Raw genomic sequence first — 14,660 nt, 5'->3', positions numbered from 1 at the left:
AGAATACCTCGCAGCACACGCCACCGAAACACACGTACCTTAGGGATGACTTTGGGCTTCCATAACAGGGACCACATCCGTTTTTGTGTCACTGAGGTTTCCGTCATCGTCCCTTCTTTTAGAGCCTGCAGCTCGTTTTGAGTAATTAGAGATCGATGCGCAGATTTCATAATGTAAATCCGGACTTCTCACGAGCCCAAGCCAAGAAATCTCCCCCCGCCAGCTCTCAGGTGGATGTGTAGGATAGCGTCAGCATCTGGCAGGGTGAAGTTTTCGCGGATCACGTCCGTCTTCCAGACACCAATGTCCTCATCAATTTGGTCTCACACCGAGGTAACATTAGTAGCTTTAGTTCGTGTCAGAATCATCGTCATCGTATTGGGAATCCATTTGTCCTCCCAAATGGAGAATGTTGAGCCACTGCCCACTAGCTTGATAAGGCCACTTTGTAGAGCCTTTCTTCCCGCAATAATCGCTCGCCAAATTGCTGACGAGCTTTTAGGCGTTGTAGCTTGCATGAAATCACTATCCGAGAAGTATCTTCCTTTCAACACTCGAGCGCATAGCGAGCTAGGATCGATCATCATTCGCCATCCATGTTTGCCTAGCAACGCAAGGTTAAACATTTCTAAGTCCCTGAAACCCATTCCTCCTCGCAGCTCCGGCTCAGACATGGCCTCCCACGAGATCCAGTGCATAGACCGACGATCTAAGGAAGAGCTCCACCAATATTTTGCCATTAGCGAAACCAAACTTTTGCAAACCTTCTTTGTCAATTTGATACAGGACATGCTGAAAGTTGGAATTGCGTGAACCATCGTTTTCAATCTGACCTCTCTCCCCACACAGGAGATCATCCGCTCTGCACCTCCCTGGAGCTTTGCGCGAACCCTTTCACGGATGTGATTGAAAGTTCCACTCGTGGTTCGCCCCACAACAGTTGGAAGGCCAAGATATCGTTCACTGAACGCTTCAACCGAAATGTTCAGGATTTTTTTTAAGCCTTGACGGACCATCACTGGAGTATTCAGGCTGAAATATATGGAGCTCTTCTCCTTGTTAACAACCCGTCCCGAACACTCGCCGTATATACGCAAAATATCATTCAGTCGGTGGCCACTTGAATCTTTCGCTTGCATGAAGATTAGACTGTCATCCATGAAAAGTAAGTGATTTATCCATGGAGACCGATAGCTTACTCGAATGCCTCTATCCACATGTGCTCCTCCAAAGTTATTCAAGAGAGACGTAAAACCTTCCGCACATAGTAAGAAGATATATGGTGATACGGGATCACCCTGCCGCAAGCGGGGGTAAAGAAGGGAAACAATTCTCCATTTACCCTCACCGAGAATGGAACAGAGGTCACACACTTCAGAATTAATCTTACAAACTCTAAATCAAAACCCAACTGCAACATCATGGCCTCGAGATAATGCCATTCTACTCGATCATACGCCTTCATCATGTCCAGTTTAACAGCGCACACCGCATTCTTGCCTCTTGTACGTCGTCTCATTGTATGCACACTCTCGTATGCAATCAACAAATTATCAGTTATTAAGCGACCCGGAACAAAAGCACTCTGCTCTTCTCTAATAATTTCATCCAAGCAAACTCGTAAACGATTAGAAATGGCCTTAGCCGTGATCTTATACAAAATCGGGCATAATGAGATTGGACGATATTGAGATATCTTTTGTGAGAATTGTACCTTTGGAATCAAAGTAATGGATGTGTCATTCATACCTTCAGGTAGTTCTCCACCATTTAAGAAATCCAGCAACGCCGAGACGATATCCGTCCTCAACAGCTGCCAATGGCGCTGGGAAAAACCAACCGTGAAACCATCCACACCTGGAGCCTTCGAAGGAGCCATTTGAAACATGGCGTGCTTGACTTGCTCCTCAGTATATGACTTCAACAATGCCTCATTCATAGCCTCAAACACGCGGTTTGGAACGACCTGCCCGAGTTCGTCCATCGGGAAAAATACGCATGAAGAGTACAACGCCTGGTAAAAGGATATAACCTCCGAATGATCTTTTGCTGCAGTGGTACGTTTTGTACCATCGTCCCGTTCCAATCCTTCAATTTCATTCATTCGTTTGTGTTGAGAAGCTTGTGCCTGAAAATATCTCGTATTTCTATCACCTTCTCGCAGCCAAGTGACTCGGGAACGTTGTCTCATCGAGATCTCTTCTTGCTTGAGTTCAAGCTTGAGCTGTTTTGTGATTTCCTTCTCCTCCATTGAAGGGCCACTTCTGACTGAACGTTCCCGAAGACTAGTAAGTTTCTCTCGTAAATTGTGAATCCTGTGAGCAAGACAGTCAAATTCTCTTGCGCCCCACGACACCAAGTCATGCTGGAGTGACTGAAGCACTTGAGAATCTCCATGCAGCCCCTGGCCTCCTGCCCCACGACACCATTTATCTAGGATTAATTGGTCATCGTCGACGTGCATTTGCCAAGCATCTTCATACCAAAAACGGGCGAGGCCCTCTTGGCTGGTTGAATGTCGATGTCTCACGAAGACCCACCATAATACAAAGCAGTGGTCTGACTCCGTAGCCACAATATGTCGCACCTTGATATGTTCAAACAAATTCATCACAACCGCATTGCCGAAAGCACGATAAAGTCGGGCCTTGAGATTGAATCTACTCACCTGACCATTATCCCAACCATATGCAGCCCTGGACCACCCCAAGTCTTCTAGCATACATTCATCCATCACTTCCCGAAAGGCACACATCTGCCATTCGGGTCGTTTTGATCTCGAGAAGTGTTCACAACCTAGTAAAGTTTCATTGAAGTCACCGATGCACATCCATGCCTCATACTGGATTGCAAATAAGGTCCTCATAAACCTCCAGCTATGATGTCTATCTTCACCTCGCGGAGCCCCATAGAAACCAGTAACTCGCCAAGACTTGTTGGCGTTATTTTTCCGTCGCACCATATCATCAATATGGCCGGCATTGTAACTCTTCAAATCAATGTCGAAATCAGCTATCCAAAACATGCTGATCCCACCACTTGGCCCTGCACTGTTAACCACAGAACACCCCGCAAAACTCAACTGGTTCTGCAGTCTTTCCGCTCTCACCGCCACTATCTTCATTTCCATAACAAAGATGAGACCGAGCCCTTCTTGCTTCACGATGCTGCGAAGCTCACAAACTCTCCCAGGGTTCCCAAGCCCCCGACAGTTCCAACTTAAACAACTCATTGTCTTGGGCAGGGCTGACTCGTAGCCGTTGTCGAAGATTGAGAATATGGTGGTGTAGGCCTATTTTTCTTTGGATCTCTCTCAGTAATCACATCAGCAAGATCCTCCACACCCGCCCTCCTTGAGCAGCCAAATCCATTGCTACCTACCCGCACGCCATTGGCTCGCCATGTTCAGTGATTGCGAGCGAAAGTTTTGCAACCGGCCTGTAGACCTGATTGTTGTGCGGTCCTCCTTTTCTCTTGTTCTGGACTAGAGTTTTTGCTAGCGTTGTAACCTCAACTCCATACTTATCTTTAGAGCTTGAAGAACGCGACTCTCTAGTGCTATTCTGATTATTGGACTTTGACTAGTTCTCACCTGAGTTCGTTCTTCTGTGATCTGCCAAAGCCCGCGGACTCAGCTTGAACGGAAGGTCTCCGTTCTCATATCTAGTCCCAGGAGTAGGGCAGAAAGGATCAGCATGACTTAATCGGCCGCACAAAAAGCACAAGTGCGAAATCTGTTCATATTCTATATCATACTTGTCCGTACTTTTTCTTTTTGCCGAATCAATCAAGATCCATCTGCGTAAAGGTTTCTGAACATTAATTGAAACTCTAGCCCTCAGGAACCCTCCGACTAGATCAATCTCAACAGTGGTGACAGTCTTATCAATTTGCTGCGTGATCACCAAACTCCACTTGTTGTTTCTAAGATTATATGGTAGATTGTCTACCCAAACCCAAACCGGCACACTATCAAACTTGAGTTCTGACGGTTGCATCTACTCTTCAAAATATTCTAGGATCACTGCAAGCTTGTTGATGTGCCATGGAGATCCCTCCCACACACGATCGCGATCCCCCTTAGACTCAAATTCAGAGGAAAACATGTTTTCTCCCAGAGAGCGGAAGATCAGACCTCTAAGGTTTCCCCATGCCGAGCGAAGGGCACTCTGAATCGTCTGGATGTGTAGCATATTTTAGAATAATACCTTGCCCGCTAGAAGCCACTTCTGCGCAGAACCATCGTCCGAGTCGTCGATGAGCAAAGGTGCCGCTTCCTCCTGAGAGATGTGCACCTTCCCTAGCGCCTCCTCCATCTGCGCTCACGCCAAGTGAGGGGAGAGAGCGACACCTCGTTGCCCGTCATTCCCAGTAGATGATGTCACCATCCCCCAATGGATTACTCGATACGCACCACCGATGAGATCAGCTGGCGCTGTTGTCGGCATTCTAGGATTGGGGGTACCCAGACCAGCCTGCCTGCGGCCCAGAGCTGGCCCACTTCATCGTCCAAAACCAACGGCCCCGGCACCACTCAAGGCAATGCCCTCGCGAGGGGCCAAGCCTCACGAGGAGGGGCAGCTTCAAGACCCGCACGGGGCCTCCTCAGGGCCCCTCTCAGGGCGGCAGAGATTCCGAGGCAAGAACCAGCCTTTGTTGGAAATATGCCCTAGAGGCAATAATAAGATGGTTATTATCATATTTCCTTGTTCATGATAATCGTCTATTTTTCATGCTATAATTGTATTAACAGGAAACAGTAATACATGTGTGAATAAATAGATCACAATGTGTCCCTAGCAAGCCTCTAGTTGGCTAGCTCGTTGATCAATAGATGATCTTGGTTTCCTGATCATGGACATTGGATGTCATTGATAACGGGATCACATAATTAGGAGAATGATGTGATGGATAAGACCCAATGCTAAGCATAGCACTAGATCGTGTTGTTTGTATGCAACGCGTCGGGACCATGGGAAGGGTTCCGGAGGCCCACCGGGAGGGGTCACCAGCCCCAGGAGGCTACATGGGCCAAGTGTGAGAGGGAACCAGCCCCTGGGTGGGCTGGTGCGCCCCCACACCCAGCCCAAGGCGCACCAGAGAGGGAGGGAGGGGAAACCCTAGGCGCTGGTGGGCCTAAGGCCCACCTAGGGGCGCGCCACCCCCTTTCCTCCCTGGCCGCCGCCCACACCTCCCATCTGGGAGGCTGCCGCACCCCTTAGGGGTGGGAACCCTAAGGGCTGCGCCTCCCTCCCCTTCCCCTATATATAGTGGGGTTTTTGCCTTTGGAGACACGCAATTCTCTCTCTCTCGGCGCAGCCCTGCTTCTCTTCTCCCTCCTCTCCCACGATGGTTGGCGAAGCCCTGCCGGGAGACCTCGTCGCTCCATCGCCACCACGCCGTCGTGCTTCCGGATCTCTTCCCCAACCTCTCCCTCCTCCTTGCTGGTTCAAGGTGCGGGAGACGTCACCGGGCTGCACGTGTCTTGAACGCGGAGGTGCCGTGGTTTGTCACTAGATCGGAATCATACCGCGATCTGAATCGCAGCGAGTACGACTCCATCAACCGCGTTCTAGCAACGCTTCCGCTTAGCAATATTCAAACGTATGAAGATGCTCTCACCCCTCTCTCATTGCTGGTTTCTCCATATGAATATCTATGTATGGCGTAGGAAAATTTTGAATTTTTGGTACGTTAACCAACAGTGGCATCCAAGCCAGGTTTTCTATGCGTAGATTCTTTGCACGAGTAGAACACAAAGGTTGTGGGAGCTGATTTTGTCAATTGCTTGCCACTACTAGTCTTATTCTTTTCCGGCGGTATTGTGGGATGAAGCGGTCCGGACCGACCTTACACGTACGCTTATGTGAGACAGGTTCCAGCAGCTGACATGCACACGGTGCATAAGGTGGCTAGCGGGTGTCTGTCTCTCCTATTCTAGTCGGATTGGATTTGATGAGACGGGTCCTTATGAAGGGTAAATAGATTTGGCATATCAACGTTGTGGCTGTCACGTAGGTAAGAAGGCGTTCTTGCTAGAAACCCAAATTAGCCACGTAAAACTTGCAACAACAATTAGAGGACGTCTAACTTGTTTTTGCAGGGTTTGACATGTGATGTGATATGGCCAAAGGATGTGATGTTACATGTGTCATGTATGAGATGATCATGTTCTTGTAATAGGATTCACGACTTGCATGTCGACGAGTATGACAACCGGCAAGAGCCATAGGAGTTGTCTTAATTTATTGTATGAGATGCAACGCCATGTGTTTACTACTTTTACTTCATTGCTAATGCTTAGCTATAGCAGCAGTTGTAGTAGTTGGCGTGACAACTTCATGCAGACACAATGATGGAGATCATGGTGTCACGTCGGTGACGATGATGATCATGCGATGCCAGAAGATGGAGATCGAAGGAGCAAAGATGATAATGGCCATATCATGTCACTATATGATTGCATGTGATGTTTATCATGTTTTTCATCTTATTGCTTAGAACGACGGTAGCATAATAAGATGATCCCTCATAAAATTTTGAGAATGTATTCCCCTAAGTGTGCACCGTTGCGAATGATCTTTGTCTTGAAGCACCACGTGATGATCAGGTGTGATAGATTCTAACGTTCGCATACAACGGGTGTAAGCCAGATTTACACACGCGAAACACTTGGGTTGACTCGACGAGCCTAGCATGTACAGACATGGCCTTGAATACAAGAGACTGAAAGGTCGAACATGAGTCGTATGGTTGAAGGCGATCAGCATGAAGATGCTCACCATCGACGACTAGTCCGTCTCACGTGATGATCGGACACGGGTTAGTCGACATGGATCATGCAACACTTAGATGACTAGAGGGATGTTGATTTAAGTGGTAGTTCATACATAATTTGATTAGATGAACTTAATTATCATGAACTTAGTCTAAAAGTTGTCTTTACAAATATTGTAGATCCAATGGCCAACGCACCTATCGACCTCAATTTCAACGCGTTCCTAGAGAAAAACAAGCTGAAAGATGATGGTAGAAACTATGCGGACTGGGTCCGCAATTTGAAGCTCATCCTCATTGCATCCAAGAAGGCTTATGTCCTTGATGCACCGCTAGGTGACCCTCTCGTTCCCGCGGCATCCCAAGATGTTCAGAACGTCTGGCAAACGCGGAGTGATGACTACTCTCTGGTTAGGTGTGGCATGCTATACATTTTAGAAACGGCGCTCCAAAGGCGTTTTGAGCAACACAGAGCATATGAGATGTTCCACGAGATGAAGCTAGTTTTTCAAGCTCATGCCCGGGTCGAGAGATATGAAGTCTCTGACAAGTTCTTTAGGTGTAAGATGGAGGAGAACAGTTCTGTTAGTTAGCATATACTCAGAATGTCTGGGTTGCACGGTCGTCTGACTCAACTTGGAGTCGAACTTCCGGATGACGCTGTAATGGATAGAATCCTCCAGTCTGTCCCACCAAGCTACAAGGGTTTTGTGCTGAACTACAACATGAAAGGGATGGAGAAGACCATTCCCGAGTTGTACTCGATGCTGAAATCTGCAGAAGTAGAAATCAAGAAAGAGCATCAAGTGTTGGTGGTCAATAAGACCACCAGTTTCAAGAAGGGCAAGGGTAAGAAGAACTTCAAGAAAGACGGCAAAGCCATTGCCGCGCCCGGTAAGCCAGCTGCCGAGAAGAAGAAAAAGAATGGACCCAAGCCTGAGACCGATTCCTTCTATTGCAAGGGAAACAGTCACTGGAAGCGGAACTGCCCGAAGTACTTAGTGGATAAGAAGGCCGACAACGTCAAAGGTATATATGATATACATGTTATTGATGTGTACCTTACCAGCGCTCGTAGTAGCTCTTGGGTATTTGATACCGGTGTTGTTGCTCACATTTGCAACTCAAAGCAGGAACTACGGAATAAACGGAGGCTGGCTAAGGATGAGGTGACGATGCGCGTCGGGAATGGCTCCAAGGTCGATGTGATCGCCGTCGGCACGCTGCCTCTACATCTACCTTCGGGATTAGTTTTAAATCTTAATAATTGTTATTTAGTACCATCTTTGAGCATGAACATTGTATTAGGGTCTTGCTTAAAGCGAGATGGCTACTCATTTAAGTCAGAGAATAATGGTTGTTCTATTTATATGAGTGATATGTTTTATGGTCATGCTCCGCTCGTGAATGCTTTATTCTTGATGAATCTCGATCGTGATGTTACACATATTCATAGTGTGAATACCAAGAGATGTAAGGTTGATAATGATAGTCCCACATACTTGTGGCATTGCTGCCTTGGTCATATCGGTGTCAAGTGCATGAGGAAAATCCATACTGATGGACTGTTAGAGTCTCTTGACTTTGAATCATTTGACACATGCGAACCGTGCCTCATGGGAAAGATGACTAAGACTCCATTCTCAGGAGTAATGGAGAGAGCAACCGACTTATTGGAAATAATACATACTGATGTATGTGGTCCAATGAACGTTGAAGCTCGCGGTGGCTATCGTTATGTTCTCACTCTCACTGATGATTTGAGTAGGTATGGATATATCTACTTGATGAAGCACAAGTCTGACAAGGAATTTTCGAGTGAGGTTGAGAATCAACGTAACAAGAAAATAAAGTGTCTACGATCTGATCGTGGAAGAGAATATTTGAGTCACGAGTTTGGCACACACCTAAGGAAATTTGGAATTGTTTCACAACTGACGCTGCCTGGCACACCGCAACGTAACAGAGTGTCTGAACGTCGTAATCGCAGTTTATTAGATATGGTGCGATCTATGATGTCTCTTACCGACTTACCGCTATCATTTTGGGGATACACATTGGAAACTGCAGCATTCCCTTTAAATAGGGCACCATTTAAATCCGTTGAGACGACATCGTATGAATTATGGTTTGGCAAGAAACCTAAGCTGTCGTTTCTAAAAGTTTGGGGTTGCGATGCTTATGTGAAGAAACTTCAACCAGAAAAGCTCGAACCCAAAGCGGAGAAATGCGTATTCATAGGATACCCTAAGGAAACTATTGGGTACACCTTCTATCTTAGATCCAAAGGTAAAACCTTTGTTTCCAAGAATGGATCCTTTCTAGAGAAATATTTTCTCTCGAAAGAAGTAAGTGGGAGGAAACTAGAACTTGATGAGGTAATTGTACCTCCTCTCGAACCAGAGAGTAGCGCGACGCGGGAAATTGTTCCTGTGGCGTCTACGCCAACTGAAGAGGAAGTTAATGATAATGATCATGAAGCCTCAGATTAAGTTGCTACTTAACCACGAAGGTCCACAAGGGTACGTTCCGCACGAGAGTGGTACGACAACCCTGTGATGGAAATCATGTTGTTAGACAAGGTGAACCGTCGAACTATGAAGAAGCGATGGCGGGCCCGGATTCCAATAAATGGATTGAGGCCATGAAATCCGAGATAGGATCCATGTATGAGAACAAAGTATGGACTTTGGTGGACTTGCCCGATGATCGGCAAGCCATATAAAATAAATGGATCTTTAAGAAGAAGACTCACGCAAACGGTAATGTGTCCGTTTATAAAGGTCGACTTGTCGCAAAGGTTTTTTTGACAAATTCAAGGAGTTGACTACGATGAGACTTTCTCTCCCGTAGCGAAGCTGAAGTCAGTCCGAATCATGTTAGCAATTGCCGCTTTTCATGATTATGAAATTTGGCAAATGGACGCAAAACAACGTTCCTTAACGGGTATCTTAAGGAAGAGTTGTATATGATGCAACCAGAAGGTTTTTTCGATCTTAAGAGTGCTAACAAGGTATGCAAGCTCCATCGCTCCATCTATGGGCTGGTGAAAGCATCTCGGAGTTAGAACATTCGCTTTAATGAGGTGATTAGAGCGTTTGGGTTCATACATGTTTATGGAGAAGCCTGTCTGTACAAGAAAGTGAGTGGGAGCTCTATAGCTTTTCTCATGCTATATGTGGATGACATATAATTGATGGGGAATGATATAGGGTTATTGGAGAGCATAAAGGCCTACTTGAATAAGAGTTTTTCAATGAAGGACCTTGGAGAAGCTGCATACATATTAGGCATCAAGATCTATAGAGATAGATCGAGACGCCTCATAGGTCTTTCACAAAGTACATACCTTGACAAGATATTGAAGAAGTTCAATATGGAAAACTCGAAGAAGGGGTTCTTGCCAGTTTTGCAAGGTATGAGATTGAGTAAGACTCAGTCACCGACCACAGTAGCAGATAGAGAGAAGATGAGTACTGTACCCTACGCTTCAGCCGTGGGCTCTCTAATGTATGCCATGCTGTGTACTAGACCTGATATAAACCTTGCCATAAGTTTGGTAGGGAGGTACTAAAGTGATCCCGGTATGGAACACTGGACAGCGGTCAAGAATATCCTTAAGTACCTGAAAAGGACTAAGGAGGTGTTTCTCGTTTATGGAGGTGACGAAGAGCTCGTCGTAAAGGGTAACGCCGATGCTAGCTTAGACACCGATCCGGATGACTCTTATTCACAAACCGTATACATGTATGTTCTGAATGGTGGGGCAGTGAGCTGGTGCAGCAGCAAGCAGGACGTCGTGGCAACATCTACATGTGAAGCGGAGTACATAGCTGCTTCGGAAGCAACTCATGAAGGGATCTGGATGAAGGAGTTCATCACCGACCTTGGAGTGGTTCCAAGCGCGCCATGTCCGATGACACTCTTCTGTGATAACACTGGAGCCATTGCCATAGCCAAGAAGCCCAGATTTCACAGGAAGACCAAGCACATCCAACGCCGCTACAACTCCATCCAGGACCAGGTCCAGAGAGGATTCATAGATATTTGCAAAGTACGCACGGATCTGAATATTGCACACCCGTTGACTAAACCTCTTCCACGAGCAAAACATGATCAACACCACAATGCTATGGGTGTTCGATTCATCACAATGTCACTAGATTATTGACTCTAGTGCAAGTGGAAGACTGTTGGAAATATGCCCTAGAGGCAATAATAAAATGGTTATTATCATATTTCATTGTTCATGATAATCGTCTATTGTTCATGCTATAATTGTATTAACAGGAAACAGTAATACATGTGTGAATAAATGGATCACAATGTGTCCCTAGCAAGCCTCTAGTTGGCTAGCTCGTTGATCAATAGATGAGCATGGTTTCCTGATCATGGACATTGGATGTCATTGATAACGGGATCACATCATTAGGAGAATGATGTGATGGACAAGACCCAATCCTAAGCATAACACTAGATCGTGTTGTTCGTATGCTAAAGCTTTTCTAATGTCAAGTATCTTTTCCTTAGGCCGTGAGATTGTGCAACTCCCGGATACCGTAGGAGTGCCTTGGGTGTACCAAACGTCACAACTTAACTGGGTGACTATAAAGGTGCACTACGGGTGTCTCCGAAGGTATCTGTTGGGTTGGTACGAATCGAGATCGGGATTTGTCACTCCGTGTGACGGAGAGGTATCTCTGGGCCCACTCGATAGAACATCATCATAATGAGCTCAATGTGACAAAGGACTTAGTCACAGGATGATGTGCTACGGAACGAGTAAAGATACTTACCGGTAACGAGATTGAACAAGGTATAGGGATACTGACGATCGAATCTCGGGCAAGTTCTATACCGACAGACAAAGGGAATTGTATACGGGATTGATTGAATCCTTGACATCGTGGTTCATTTGATGAGATCATCGTGGAACATGTGGGAGCCACCACGGGTATCCAGACCCCCTGATGGTTATTGGCCGGATAGGTGTCTCGGTCATGTATGCATGCCTCCCGAACCCGTAGGGTCTAAACACTTAAGTTTCGATGACGCTAGGGTTATAGGGAATTTTATACGAGGTTACCGAAGGTTGTTCGGAGTCTCGGATGAGATCCCGGACGTCACGAGGACCTCCGGAATGGTCCGGATGTAAAGATTGATATATAGGATGGATGGGTTTGGACGCCAGAAATGTTTCGGGCACCACCGACAACGTCCCGGGACCACCAGAATTGTTCCGGAGGCCCACCGGGAGGGGCCACCAGCCCCGGGAGGCTACATAGGCCAAGTGTGAGAGGGAACCAGCCCCTGGGTGGGCTGGTGCGCCCCCCACACCCAGCCTAAGGCGCACCAGGGAGGGAGGGAGGGGAAACCCTAGGCGCTGGTGGGCCTAAGGCCCACCTAGGGGTGCGCCACCCCTCTCCTTCCTGGCCGCCGCCCACACCTCCCATCTTGGAGGCTACCGCACCCCTTAGGGGTGGGAACCCTAAGGGCTGCGCCTCCCTCCCCTTCCCCCTATATATAGTGGGGTTTTTTGCCTCTCTCTCTCTCTCTCGGCGCAACCCTGCTTCTCTTCTCCCTCCTCTCCCACGGTGCTTGGCGAAGCCCTGCCGGGAGACCTCATCGCTCCATGGCCACCACGCCGTCGTGCTGCCGGAGCTGTTCCCCAACCTTTCCATCCTCTTTGCTCGTTCAAGGTGCGGGATACGTCACCGGGCTGCACGTGTGTTGAACGCGGAGGTGCCGTGGTTCGACACTAGATCAGAATCATACCGCGATCTGAATCGCAGCGAGTACGACTCCATCAACCGCGTTCTAGCAACGCTTCCGCTTAGCGATATTCAAAGGTATGAAGATGATCTCAACCCTCTCTCGTTGCTGGTTTCTCCATAGAAAGATCTATGTATGGCGTACGAAAATTTTGAATTTTTGCTACGTTAACCAACATCCTCACGGGTCAAGGATGACGTGTAGGATGGACATGCGAACAACGAACCGCATGATGGTGTAGTTTCCCCTTTCGGGCAAAGGAGGGAAGGACGTACGCGGGTTCCCAAGGCATCTCCAAAAGGTTTCCATTCTGGTGCAACGAATCCATCGCCGCCCGCCAGCAGGAGAGACGTCATCCCTGGACCCGTCCCTGCAGCGCCGGCAGCCACTTTGCAGGTGAAGACCACCTTTGGGCAGGGGAGCATGTTCCCCCGTTCCCCTTCGAAATTGTCCATTATGGGATCCCTTCCTGCCAAAATGATAAAGGAAGAGGACCGGGGCCGCCACTATATATAGAGGATAGGTTACTTCGTAGGGGGATCCCGATTCATTCATTCGCTCACCAGTATCACACCAGGCAAAACCAGCCTCCGGAGGCCCTTGACTATTATACTAGTTCATCCACCAGCCTCCACGAGAGGCAATCCACCAAAGCAGGAGTAGGGTATTATGCTTCCGAGCGGCCCGAACCTGGGTAAACGGCCATGCTCTGTGTCTTTCTCTCCATGGAGTGAGTTCTTTGCCATCCCCGTCGAGTAGCGAGTTAGGTGAGGCGAGCCCACGAGAGATCTTCGTACACGCCCATGTGTTCGAATCTTTAGGGTTTTGTGGAGCCCGAAATCCGACATTTGGCACGCCAGGTAGGGGGTGTGTCAAGGTCTCTCCCAGGGCTCGGCCCGCTAAAGCTGGTCACACTCATGGTACGGAGACGACGAATCCGCACGCATGGCGCGGCTGGCGCAGGCAGGCCGCGACGCCGTGCAACGTTTCGCCACCCCGTCGGTCAGCGTGCACACCGGACAGGCTTCCAATGAGCGCCGGGGGCTGCCGTCCTCACCAACCACGCGACATTCCCACGTCGCCCCGACCCCTCCACGCTTCTAGGCTTTCCCTTCCCCCTTTCGAATCTGTCAGCACCCGACGCACAAACATGTCGGGCCCCTATTGGCGCATGAGCTCAGGCGCCAGTACACTGTTCGCCGCCGCCGCATCGGCGGGCACAGGCACGCTCTTGGGTGCGACGTCACCGATGAGACCCAAGCGTGCCCTAGTGGGAACCACACTCGTCAGCCAACATCGCCAAGGGCTACAACGGGGGAACCACACGGGCGCTCCCCAAACACCCACTCAAGCCCGCCCCCACTGGGGGCTCGGCGGGAGATGCAGGAGGTGCGGGATTTTGCCGTGCTCGGAAGGCGTCACCCAACGTTCCCCGGCATGCTTCACGAAACAAGGAGGGAGTACTCGAGGTCCGGCTACATCAACCCCTGGAGGCGCGCACAGTTCGACGACGACCACGTAGGCGCACGTCCGGCTACGGGGTAAGCAACGCGGATCATCATCATGGTAGGAGGCATGCACACGACCACGCAGGCAGCCCCCGTGTGAACATGTATAAACAACACTGAGGGGGTCTCTCGCGGGGGTGGCTTCGCGGGGGCGCCCAACGCGGGTGTCCTTGCGAGGCACACGTGCTGGCCGGTAGCTGCTTCGGGCAGATGTCTGGGTTTGGGGACCGGAGACGTCTCGCCTGGGATAGGGTGGGCGCACCCTTATGTCCCAGCGAAGAGGCCCAGCTTGGGAACGGAGGGTGGATCACACGCCCATGTTCTCGGGCCAGACAATCCTAACCTGGAGACCAGGAATGGTATATCCGCCCCTGCCTCCGGGATGCGTGACGCCCGCCTGGGGACTGAGGGTGGAACACACGCCCATGTCACCAGTGCATGCTTTGTTCGATCACCGGCGGGTGTTTGGGTACTCGCCGTTGCCCTCAGGACGGGCTAGCCTGACTTGGGGGCATGGCCCAGGGAACCAACGTGGGACCCCGGGGGGCCCCAGCGAGGCGCGTTGGGGAAACACCCCAGGGACTCAGGACCTACCGTTTGGGT

Source organism: Hordeum vulgare, chromosome 6H, assembly GCF_904849725.1.
Source record: "Hordeum vulgare subsp. vulgare chromosome 6H, MorexV3_pseudomolecules_assembly, whole genome shotgun sequence".
Classification (NCBI taxonomy): Eukaryota; Viridiplantae; Streptophyta; class Magnoliopsida; order Poales; family Poaceae; genus Hordeum; species Hordeum vulgare.
Note: the sequence above shows the minus strand (reverse complement) of the source record.